The sequence below is a fragment of the Schistocerca nitens genome, chromosome 2 (genome assembly GCF_023898315.1).
Source record: "Schistocerca nitens isolate TAMUIC-IGC-003100 chromosome 2, iqSchNite1.1, whole genome shotgun sequence".
Taxonomy (NCBI): domain Eukaryota; kingdom Metazoa; phylum Arthropoda; class Insecta; order Orthoptera; family Acrididae; genus Schistocerca; species Schistocerca nitens.
In genome coordinates, this window is record NC_064615.1 from 1,011,994,942 (window position 1) to 1,012,007,833 (window position 12,892).

The window sequence follows — 12,892 nt, forward strand, 5'->3', positions numbered from 1 at the left end:
ATTCTAAAAGAATTAGCTAAATATCTCGGTTCAAGTGAGTTGTACTATAATAGACAACGAATTCAGAATTTTGATGAAATAATTTGGTCATTTACGTCTATTTGTTTTAAAACTGTTACTGGATAATTGTCAATTTTATGATATTTTGGATTTTACAAATGTTCTTTTTGGAAATAACACAAATTAAAAAAGTAATGGAGAATGCAGAAATTGAATAAAATGAATTCATATGACAGTTGGGTAAATAAGGAGGATGTAGTTATTTAATTATCTTTTTCATATTCATGATATCTCTTATAAGAATATATTCAGTTAAACTTATTTTGAACTGAAGTTCTTGAAAAATTACTGGTAACCTTTCTTTTGTTAATTTATATAGATTTATTGAATTTTGTTTTTTGATTCTTAAAATTATTACCATTTCTGAATAATCTCAGAATTCATTCAATCTAGAATTTACAGAAATATTTTGAGTTCTCATATCATAATATGTATATTCCCACATATGATTTTTCTTTATAGAAATAAATTCACTACATTTATTTAGATTAACTGTTGTAGCAGTAGTTTGAATTTCAATAATTTCATTTTTCTCAGGAATTATATATCAAGCAACATTGAATGTTATTCTATTACTATCTTTCATACTTTCAACTATATTTTCTAAGTCTTCAACTTTATTTTCTAAATAATTAATTTTATTTTGTAGTTTGTATTCCACTTATTTTTTAATTGATGGTAAAACGTAATATGTAACCTTTTTTCTAAATAGCTTGGCTTCTTGCATTTTTGACTTTAAAATTAATGCATACTAGCCAGGTTAATTAATAAGTAAAGATCATTTTCATTGCCTTTTATCCCTTCCAAACTTGATGGGTTTAATTTTTCTAATGTAATAGTATCTTCATCATCAATAAGTTTAAATGCTTTATGTATTTGATTATATTCCAATATCTACATTCCTGGCCATGGACCATGAGTTATTTTCCTTATCAACTATCACAAGTATTTCCGTAGGAATATATAATTTCTTTTCTTATCTTATGTTCACCATGTTCACGAACTGATGGTAAGACTTCTTTAGTTACTCAATCTGTAAATTTTTCAGCTGAAGGCATTTTAGATTTGAATATAGGTTTGTAGACAGCTAATTCATTGATTAAAAGAAACCGTTTTTACAACAATGTTGTAGATGTCATTGTGAACAATGTATAAGAAAGCTTTAAAGTTTTGCCTGTCGTCTATATCAACATTTTTAATATTGCATCTCTGCTGTCTTTTTATTCTAAAACATCACAAATATCTTTGGCTTCAAACTATGGATTGTTCTGATTATCAGTTATCATATAGGTTTGGAATTACTTACTGAACAGTTAAAATATCATTTGTAATTAAATCATTTTGTAATTAAAAAAGGAATCCAAATGTCTTTAAATGAGCCATTTTCGTTAATAAACTTTAGCTACCTAGATTTTATCATGTCCTTATGGTAATGTATCTGTTTTATTTTCCAAGACATATGTCTTGTTCTCATGCAGGTCAACTCTTTCTTATTGACTTCAGCTATGTAGATTTCGCGTTTTTCACTTCGAATCAGGTTCATCAACCTACAAGTATAAATATTGTTGAACAGACAGTACTTGTAGTCTTGAAGGCATCTATTGTTCTTTATTTCACATTTCTTGACAATTTTCGATTGTTTTGTCCTCCTTCTCACCAACCTTATAGGCATACCTTTTTTCTCTCAAACCACAGAATTTTTCCATTATTTTGCTATTACATTCATCCTTCATTTTGCCTAAACCTTTCTTGTTTACTCGTGAAATGTTGTGTATATTATCCTCTGGATAATCACTTGTATCAAAGTAATCAATCATCGATTTCATGTCTTTGTAGAAATCATCAGTTTTTATATTGTAAATGTCACTGTCCATATCCTGATAACATAATTCAAGATTTTTCCATATTTTGTTTTCATTATTCTATAGCGAAAATCTTACATCAGTTCTTTAGATAGGTTGAGTATGTTAATGCCAAGCTATATAGGTTCATTGAAAATAATTTTTGTCTTATTCATGTGCTTGGAAACAAAGTTTTCTTTAAATATCTTTTCTTATTTAAGGTTATGTCTTGCAATGAGTTTCTCACATTTCTTTACATCTTGCCAAACAATGAGTTATTCATCAGCTCATAGAAATCTTTCTTGAAGTCATTTGCAGCCTAGGACCTCATCTGTGTGTTCAGATCTATATATTTCTTTAGCTAATCAAATTGCTTAAATTTTAAGACTGTATTTTTGTGAGCTTCATTCTTAGAGAGAGGCACTGTTTGAGATTTCTGTAGTGAACCACGCATTTCTGTTTGTCATTCAGTGTTGTCACTGATTTGCTTTCCTTCATTCCTGGCACAATTTTATTCTCTGGCACTAATGATAAATCTTTATGCAAATCATGAAGTTCCCTCAGGTGTTCTAGATGTGCTTCAAATATGTATCCCTCTCGAGAAGTATTTGACATTTCACTTATTTTTGCAGAATTTTTGGATTATCCCATTCAAATCCTGCGAATGGTCAACATTGACTCGTAGCCCATCCATACAGATTGTGCAGATTGTTTGCATCTAAATAAGCTAAATACCATGATATCTTAGTCATATTAAAATCCTTCAAATATTTGTTGTTTACCTTCACATTTCTCTTGCACCACTGGGATATGTGACCTTTTATACCATTTTCCTGAATTAGAGTTATATCATAAACATGTATTAAATCGAGTGGTTATCTTGTCATTTTTAACATTGATTCCCATGATAATCCTTGTGCTGTGTGGTACCAAGAAGGAGCAAGATCATACAGTTTCATGCAAGATGTTCTGAAATTTTCAAAGACATCTGCCAAAAACACTACACCAGTTTTAAGATACAAATCATGATAGCAAGATTTTTTATATTAAATTTTTTTAAACAAATTTTGCATGTTTATAATCTTCATCACTTATTTCACAATCAGTCAGTATATTATAAAATTCTTTTTTGTTGGTAATTGTGTTTCTTCAAATTTCTTCCAAGAATCCATTTAATCATATGAAAAACAGCTTTTCTGATCACATGACTGAATAATTCTTTTGAGAAAAATTATCAAATATTTTTCTTTTGATCCTTTTTCAAATTTGATGAAAATTTTTGAAGCGAAAGAGCCATAAATTTAAATGTGTCAAATCTCATTTTCCAAGCTTTCTGTCCTCTTACCAAAATTAATATACTTGTCTTCATTATTTGGCATTAAATGTGCTTATTATCATAACCACATCCTTTTGGAACAGATGTGAATCATATCCTGATAAATTATCTAAATAAATATGTACAAAGCTAGGAAGCTTACATTGCAAATTACAATTATTGCACAATAGGGTCATGTATTTACCAATTAAATGAAAGTGGTGATCGACTTTTTTATTCATTTTCTGAAAGCGACATCTGCATAGTTCACAGATTTTTGATCTTGCATGCCTTCATTGTTCCTCAGGTGTTAGCGGTTTCATTTCTTTGATTTCAGAGTAAATTCTTCAGATTTCTCCAACTTCTTTTTTCATATAGTCAATAATTTTTTTGAGTATTAAGTCCTCTATATACAACTGGATCTTTATAATGTTCATTAACGTACTTGGTACAATAACAGAAACTCTTCATTCATGGGTTGGGTTGGTTTGGGGGAAGGAGACCAGACAGCGAGCTCATCGGTCTCATCGGATTAGGTAAGGATGAGGAAGGAAGTCAGCCGTGCCGTTTCAGAGGAACCTTCTCGGCATTTGCCTGGAGTGATTTAGGGAAATCACGGAAAACCTAAATCAGGATGACCGGACGCGGGATTGAACCGTCGTCCTCCCGAATATATTAATTCTTGTTTTTTATATTTTGTAGTTCATGGTACTTCAGAGTTTCATTGATTTTAGTCCATCTTTTGGTGTACACTTTGAAAACGTGCATAAATAATGAATGGAACTTTCTGTGTGTGTTGATAATTTTTGGAACGAACATATGAACCTTCCTTTGGCATTTCTACTTGTAATGGTTTGTTGATTAATCAATTTGGTGTGTGATTATCTAATTTTTCTTTGCTACTGAAATGGAGAATGCACATGTCCCAGAAACTTTTGGCTCTTTATGCTTTGTTATCTGAGCTGAAACAAGGTGAGACAAATCTTTTATCCAACAGTAATGTGAATTTTCACCTGTTTTGAAATGAAGCATATTTATACATTTTTCTTTCTTGCATTTCACAATTTTTAAAGAATATGTTTCATATATTTCATTAAACAAATAGACGCTGATAGATACATTAACTCAATTTTAAATTTTCAGAATATTATGACCACTACAGGAAATTCAAACCTTTAGGAGTTTTTCATCTATTTCAAGATTAATGCAGTGGTATTTGCTTAGCCTTTACGGATCGTTCTTTGCTGGATATAATGCAGATTTTATTGACAACGGAGAGCATTTTCGATCATTATTTTTCATATTGATGCAGGCTTTCTTGGTATTTATTTTTTATGGAAAAAAATACGGTTAATTCCTACTTGTAGACTGAAAATTCTGTTTACTGTCCATCCTGATCCTCGAACTTGAAGGTCAGATATTTTTGCTAGAATAACTTGCTTCCCATCCTTGAATGTCTTAATCAAATCCTTCTCTCTAGTGATCGAACAGTATGGTGTTTGAAATCAAACTCCATGATTTTTCCATCTGTTTGAATCTGGTATTCACAGAAAAGGATGAAATTTACATTCACTCCCCTATGAACATTTAGTCGATTCTTAACGGTTTGTATGATTTTTGGCTTCAATGCATTCAAGAAGAAGTTTAGATTCTTCTCAAAATTTATTGTTTGCAATCTCTGTGGAAATGCTTTATTAACTAGATTGTTGGTTAACTGATGGTCTGTCTCTATGTCTCCAAACACGTTGGTAGAAAATGGAAATACTTCGTTCAGTGGTTTATCCTCGACACTTTTGAAAATACGATCACTACTTTAAATTTTAGGGAAAGGCAGTTTTCTCCAAAACCTTCTATTAGTCATTTTTTGAATGATTTGTTCATCTATAAAATTAATTAAGTCTGGCATTCTCATATTACTACATCCTTTCCAACCTTCTCTCCTAGATAAGGAGCGAAGATCGACGATGATGATTGCGCTAAATTTAAGTATGTTTTGTGAGCTGCACCAGAAACCCCCTTATGTAACTAATTCTACTCAAAATTTTCCCACGATAGTCTAATAAACAATCAGACAACTATGTACAGGTTTTCTGTTAAAACCGACTGTGGCAAAGCAAATGCTGTGCTATACTGTGCTGAAAAAAATTGCGCTTTCGTTATCTGTATCGCAGTTCGTTTTAACCAAGGTAGAAGTGCATTAGACAAATTGTTTCTCCCAGATATATTCTTTCTTCTTTTAACTATGTACTGTTTTACTTTCTTTCTCACCGTTCGTTGTAACAAAAAACAGGAAAGTTGTATTTATGGTTTATTCGCTTAAGATCATAGTACTGTGGAATCCGAATCGTCCGAAACTTCGTAATTCAACCCGTTTATAGATTAAACCCATTATCCCAACTATTTTACCCACTCATTTTAAGCGACTTCAGTTATCAATCAAGGTTTCGTTGCAAGCAGCAACAAACAAGGGTGAAGATTAGAGAGAGACGGGGAGGGTGGAAGAGGAGATGGACAGAGGGGGGAGGATGGATATAGAAAGGAGAAGGAGGAGATGGACAGAAGGAGGTGGGAGGAGGAGGAGGAGGAGGAGGAAGTGGAGAGTGAGGGAAGGGAAAGGACATTAGGAGGTATATTCGACTCCCATCATGTTTGGCAATTGGGTAGCTATTATAATACGTTGATCATACCACAGAAATGTAAAAAATATGACAGCTGCGTTTACAAAATATCATATCAACGTATACAGTACATTTACAGAATACGCGGCGGATGGTGAGGGGCAAATAATTACCATCATCATAAGAGGAGATGTAGGTGTCGATTGAACAGTCTGATGGACTACATACCAATTTCTTAAATTAATAATCTCAACAAATGTTCTCCACTTGGAAAAGGGGAAAACCGAATCTGTTGGAAGCCCTGAGGATCCATAAACATCTGGCGCACAGTCCTCATTAAATGATCAAAGACAGCCCAACTCTCCTGTCTTCTAAACCAATTTACTCTAGCTGCAAGGTGGCACTGCGTCATAACGAAGTGACGACTAACTCTATGTGGTCGTTACATCTTAGTAGCTCATATCTGGTTGCCACTATTTTCAGTGACTGATTGAGTAGGATGTAATCAAACAAAAATCGTTCTTTCTGCGCAATAGGCTACGTTTATTTACGCTGAGAGTCAACTGTCTGTCTCTGCATTATGCATCGATCCTCTTTAGATCTGCCTGCATTTGCCAACAATTTTCTGGTGTTGTCACATCCCCATACATATCAATATCTTTCAGGGAAAAACTAACAGAGTACCTACATCATTTATATGTATGATGAACAGTAAAGGCCGTATTAATCTCCTAGTGCTACTCGCTAAATTCGTTTTACACCTTTTTACACCAATCAACTTCGTCCTAGTAAGAACATTTTGATTTCCATCCGCTAGGAAGTACTAAAAGCAGTTACAAATCTGGTGCGATACTCGGTAAGCTTGCATTTGGTTCACCAGTCGATATTGCGGAAATGAGGGTACACAGCGTCCAGCTGGAGGACATTATCTGCGACGTTCTGGATCTCATGGATGGACGGAGCGATCTGAGATTCACTTCTGGGATCTGTTGCTAAGATATGCAACCAAAATCCCCCCTGCCCCCTTAGCTGAGACTGCTCAACGGTGACCAGTCGGCGATTCTTCCTTAAGGCCGATGGACTCCTCGTTCACTGTCCTGTCACATTAATGCGACAAACTGTCAGAAACCTGATTAATCATCTGTGGCAGAGCGGAGAACGTTGAGAAAGAGATTCAGTGAGGTTCTGGAACGTACCGACAGGGATATGGAGGCATGTCGACGCCAACGCCATGATCAGCTGCGCAAGGCTTCTCGGTTGAGGATCTGTGGCGCGTACAACCCAAATGAGGTGGCCCCACAGATTCTCAGCTGGGTTTAAATCCGGTGAGTTTATGAGCTTACGCTTATCCTGGTGCTCTTCGAAACACGCACGTATACTGCGAGCTGTGTGACACATTGCCTGCAGGTACCATAGTGCTGAGGGCATGCAAACTGCATGTTGGGGTGGACATAGTCTCCAACGATATATGCATACTTGGGTTGATTCATTGTGCCACCCCCCCCCCCCCCCCCCCCATAACGCTCCTGCTTCCAACCTGGACCGTTACGACGATTGTTGCAGGGTGTTCACTTTCAGACATTTCACGCCGTACGTGCCGACGGCCATGTATCCAATTGAGCATGAAACGTGATTCATCTGAAAAGCTGCCGATTTTAGATAGCGCCATTTTTCCGTCGCTCCAGTTTCGTATTACGGCAAAAACTACACTGCTTTCCGCATCCCCCTACACGCTTTGTATACCCTCCATTCACGTTGACAATAAACAGAGTCCGTGGCCATATTAATGGGACTGGACCATGTTTCTTCACCTGGCATCTTGTCTGTCTTCCATAAAATCGAACTCTTGTTAGTAAACATTGCTGCGCCACCGAATCAAATGCTCCTTGTGAGTCAAGAATGCCGGCCGCGGTGGTCTAGCGGTTCTAGGCGCGCAGTCCGGAACCGCGCGACTGCTACGGTCGCAGGTTCGAATCCTGCCTCGGGCATGGATGTGTGTGATGTCCTTAGGTTAGTTAGGTTTAAGTAGTTTTGAGTTCTAGGGGACTGATGACCATGGATGTTAAGTCCCATAGTGCTCAGAGCCATTTGAACCATTTTTTTGAGTCAAGCAGAACTACCTCAACTTCATTGCGCGTGTCCATGGCTAAGGCACACCGTGTGAGAAAAGCACCATTTCGGAATCTATGGTCGTCGGCACGGAGTAGATTATTTTATCTGATGCACACAGAAGCGCCAAAGAAACTGGTACAGGCATGCGTATTCAAATACAGAGACATGTAAACAGGCAGAATACGGCGCAGAGATCGGCAACGACTGTATAAGACAACAAGTGTCTGGTGCAGCTGTTAGATCGGTTACTGCTGCTACTATGGCAGGTTATCAAGATTTAAGTAAGTTTGAGCGTGATGTTATAGTCGGCACACGAGTGATGGGACACAGCATCTACGGGGTAGCGATGAAGTGGGCATTTTCCCGCACGACCATTTCACGAGTGTACCATGAATACCAGGAATCCGGTAAAACATCAAATCTCCGACACCGCTGCGACCGGAAAAAGATCCTGCAAGAAAAGGACCAAGAATGTCTAAAAAGAATCGTTCAACGTGACAAGTGCAGCTCTTCCGCAAATTGCGACAGATTTCGATGTTGGGCCATCAACAAGTATCAGTGTGCGAACCATGCAACGAAACGTCATCGATATGGGCTTTCGGAGCCGAAGGCCCACTCGTGTACTCTTGATGACTGCACGACACAAAGCTTTACGCCTCGCTTAGGCCGGTCAACACCGACATTGGAGTGTTGATGACTGGTAACACGTTGCTTGATCGGACGAATCTCGTTTCAAATTGTATCGAGCGGATGGACTTGTAGGGGTATGGAGACCACCTCGTGAATCCGTGGACCCTGCATGTCCGGAGGGGACTGTTCAGGCTGGTGGAAGATCTGTAATGGTGTAGGACGTGTGCTGTTGGAATTGTATGGGACCCGTGATATCTCTAGATACGACTGATAGGTGACACGTACGTAAGCATCCTGTCTGATCGCCTGCATCAATTCATATCCATTGTGCATTCCGGCGGACTTGGGTAATTGCAGCAGGACAATGAGACATCCCACACGTCCAGAACTGCTGCAGAGTGGCTCCAGGAACAGTCTTCTGAGTTTAAACGCTTCTGCTGGCCACCAGACTCCACAGACATGATCATTATTGAGCATGTCTGGGATGCCTTGCAACGTGCTGTTCAGACGATGTCTTCACGCCCTTGTACTTTTACGGATTTATGGACAGCCCTGCAGGATTCATGGTGTCAGTTCCCTCCAGCACTGCTTCAGACATTAGACGAGTCCATGCCACGTCGTGCTGCTGCACTTCTGTATACTCGCGGCGGCACTGCTAGATGTTAGGCAGGTGTAGCCGTTTCTTTGGCTCTTCAATGTAGTTCATTACGTTTGAGTTCAGTATTTCTTGGATGCTACAAATTAGTAGAAGTATTTAATTTCAGTCTGTTCAGTGGGGGTTTGGGATACAGCTATGGGTTATCGAATACATTGTGAGCACAGGCGTGCTGGCCGGTGTGGCCAAGCGGTTCTAGGCGCTACAGTCTGGAACCGCGCGACCGCTGCGGTCGCAGGTTCGAATCCTGCCTCGGGCATGGATGTGCGTGATGCCCTTAGGTTAGTTAGGTTTAAGTAGTTCTAAGTTCTAGGGGACTGATGACCTCAGAAGTTAAGTCCCATAGTGCTCAGAGCCATTTGAACAATTTTTTGAGCATAGGCGCCCTGGCGGTGGTTTGGTCTTTGGTCGCCCCTGCGGCGCCACGCAGAGTTCTTTGCTGTACTGACCGATAGCACGCGGTGGGCCCTCTGCCTTCCACTACCCGATATAACATGAAAAGCGCCGGCACTGTTGCGCCCTCCACTATCTGGCAACGCACCCTCAACTCCGGTTGCCTTCGATAAACCTACACGGCTCTACGAAACTTACAAGGGGACTGTGCCTACTCGTCCTTCTTCGCATTTATAGCATATGTAGGTGTTGGCCAGAAATGAGAGTGACAGAAGTGGAAGCTCGAGAGGACCAAGCGTTTAGGAAAAAATATTTTTAGCACGGGTCACGCGAGGTATAATCTACTTACATTACCGTATTTTCCAAGCCGCGGTCGGCGCAACGGAAAGAGTACAGAACGGTAATCCGAGGATCGTGAGGTGGGGTCGCTATTCAGATTTTTTTTCCATTTTATACGTTACTTACATTGCAAATAAACCGAAATAATGTTCAAATGTGTGTGAAATCTTATGGGACTTAACTGCTAAGGTCAACAGTCCCTAAGCTTACACGCTACTTAACATAAATTATCCTAAGGACAAATACACACACCCATGCCCGAGGGAGGACTCGAACCTCCGCTGGGACCAGCCGCACAGTCTATGACCACCGAAATAATATTTTAATAAAAGGCATAAAAAGGAAAACCCAAGGAAATCTTGGGATTGCAAAGAAATTTACAGGAAGGGATCGTGAGGCGTACAAATGAATTTCGTATCTAAAATTAGATACTTCTACCATTTTACAATTGATGACTTGCAGTTCCTAGGGTGATATTCACCGTCAAAATAGCGGAAGCGTAATTATCTCCGTGTCTTCCACACTTTGTAAGCGCCGCATTTTTACAATTACATGATTGTTTTCAAATTTATATAGGAAAATAAACTTATTTACAGTCATAAAATGTTCTCTTATCACACAGTTTGGCAGCAAACCACGCGTAACGCATCATTTCGCCAAATATTGGTGAGGATTGCTGGTGATATACAATTGAATGTATTTGGATGCCGACTTCTCGGGACTTTTGTAGCTTCTGGATCAAATTCTTTACCTGAAAACAGAAACAGACATCGCAGGGTTGCGCTAGAATGAGTCCATTTGCGGGAAATCCCTATATACTGCACGGTGGCAAACATTCTTCGTCTTGAAAAATCTCGTCGTATAGTTGTGGATTTGTAGGTCCTCCCCACGAGTCAATTAACATAAAAATTTATTCTCTTGCATATAGGGCATCACCACATCGGTCAAAAAATTCATTTTCACATATTTTATTAAAATATTAATAAACACAATGCATTGAACTTTATTTCAGTGTATTTGCAATGTAAAAATCGAAAATTAAACGAGTTTCCGCATAGGTATTCGACTTCCCTACACCCGGATTACCGTTCTGTGCTCTTTCCGCTACGCCGAGCGCTGCCTGGAAAGTACTTTAACATAAATAGCTCATGCCTCGCCCGACCCGCGCCAAAAATGCGATTTTCTCTTATCGTTTGGCCATCTGGGACTCCCATTTCTGTCTCTTTCGTTTATGTTCAAGCCCTGTCTATTCTATAAATTTGGGCGAAATCGGTGATGACGTGTAGGCGCGGCCCCCTTGTTCGTCGCCTGTTGTCTGCGTTTCCCGATTACGACTGCGGAGCGGAACCTTGTCGTTGTTTTCGGCCAAGACGTGTGACCTAAGGTACTTTCACAAAGGTCATAAATTTTGGATATTGCCGATGATGTAGCACGCCAATGTCGCCAGCCGGATTGCAACAACATGTTGGATTACGTTGGTGGTCAGTTGTCCGATAATGTTTTCAGCAATACATTTCCGGTCCGGAAGTATTCACCCGAGTCCCGCTATAGCCGCGAAAGCGAGCTAGCGGAAGTGAGTACGGTCTCCTGCATTTCTACTCCTAACTAAAAAGTTAGCAGGAAATAGAAAAATCACGCTTTGTGAATCTATACTTCTTTCAAGTAAGCGAACCTGTTCCGATACTTTAACTCGTTGACTGATGCCTGATACATCTGTTTTCACAATGCTGGAACACTATTTTGAATCTACAAACAATCCTGTTGACAGAACATCCGCAACTGGGGATTATAGCAGAGGTTGAAAATACCGCTTCAGTTGTAAATTACTTTATTTTCACAAGACCGGTTTCGGACTGTTGTAAGCCCATCCTCAGGTCTCGTAGCTGTTCTGTGGTCCCCGAGCGCTCATAGGCAGCACACCGCGCTCGGGGACCACAGCACAGCTGCGACACCTGAGAATGGGCTTATAACAGTCCGAAACCGGTCGTGTGAAAATAAAGTAATTAATAATATATATGAAGACAGTAACTGTTCTCGAAAGAACAGATACTGTTGATGACCGTGCAGTTTTCGCTGGAATAAATGATGACTAACTGAAACCCTCAGCTGCCGACAGGTGTTGATGATATACCTCGATGTGGACAGCTGAAAATGTATGCCCCGACCGGGACTCGAACCCGGGATCTCCTGCTTACTTGGTAGACGCTCTATCCATCTGAGCCACCGATGACACAGATGAATAGCGCGACTGCAGGGACTTATCCCTTGCACGCTTCCTGTAAGGCTCACATTCCAAACTGTCCACAATTATATATAGGTAATGTACCTTATAGACATCAACAACACCTGTCGGCAGCTGAGGGTTTCAGTTAGTCATCATTTATTCAAAGTAATTAATAACTGAAGCGGTATTTCCAACCTCTACTATTTTGAATGTTTCGTTCAAAAGCAATTCATTTGAATACTGATAAGAATATGAAAGACCGTATACCAGTTACAACCAGAATAGCGATCACCCTTCAGCTTTTTGTTAATGGTGATTCACACAGTAGTGAAACGTATTTTAAAGTGTACTTCTCATCGACATGTCTGATGATACCGTACCTTTCATTACAATTCATTAAATTAGTCTGAAACAACAATGAAATGTTATTTTTTATTTTTTGTTGTAGTCCAGCATTAAACTGAGATAACAATGAATTTCATAAATTAAATGTAAACTGTAGGTGACCACTGTTGTCAGCTGCAGCGGGACATTAGGCGGAAACAGCGGCGACGACCGAAAATGTGTACCGTATCGGGAATCGAACTTCGGATCGCCTGCTTACTAGGCAGGTGCGTTAACCATTGCGCCATCCGGGACACAGCGTTATCGCAACTGGGTGGACTATCTCGGCACTCCTTACGGCCGATCCACATTCCCGCCGAT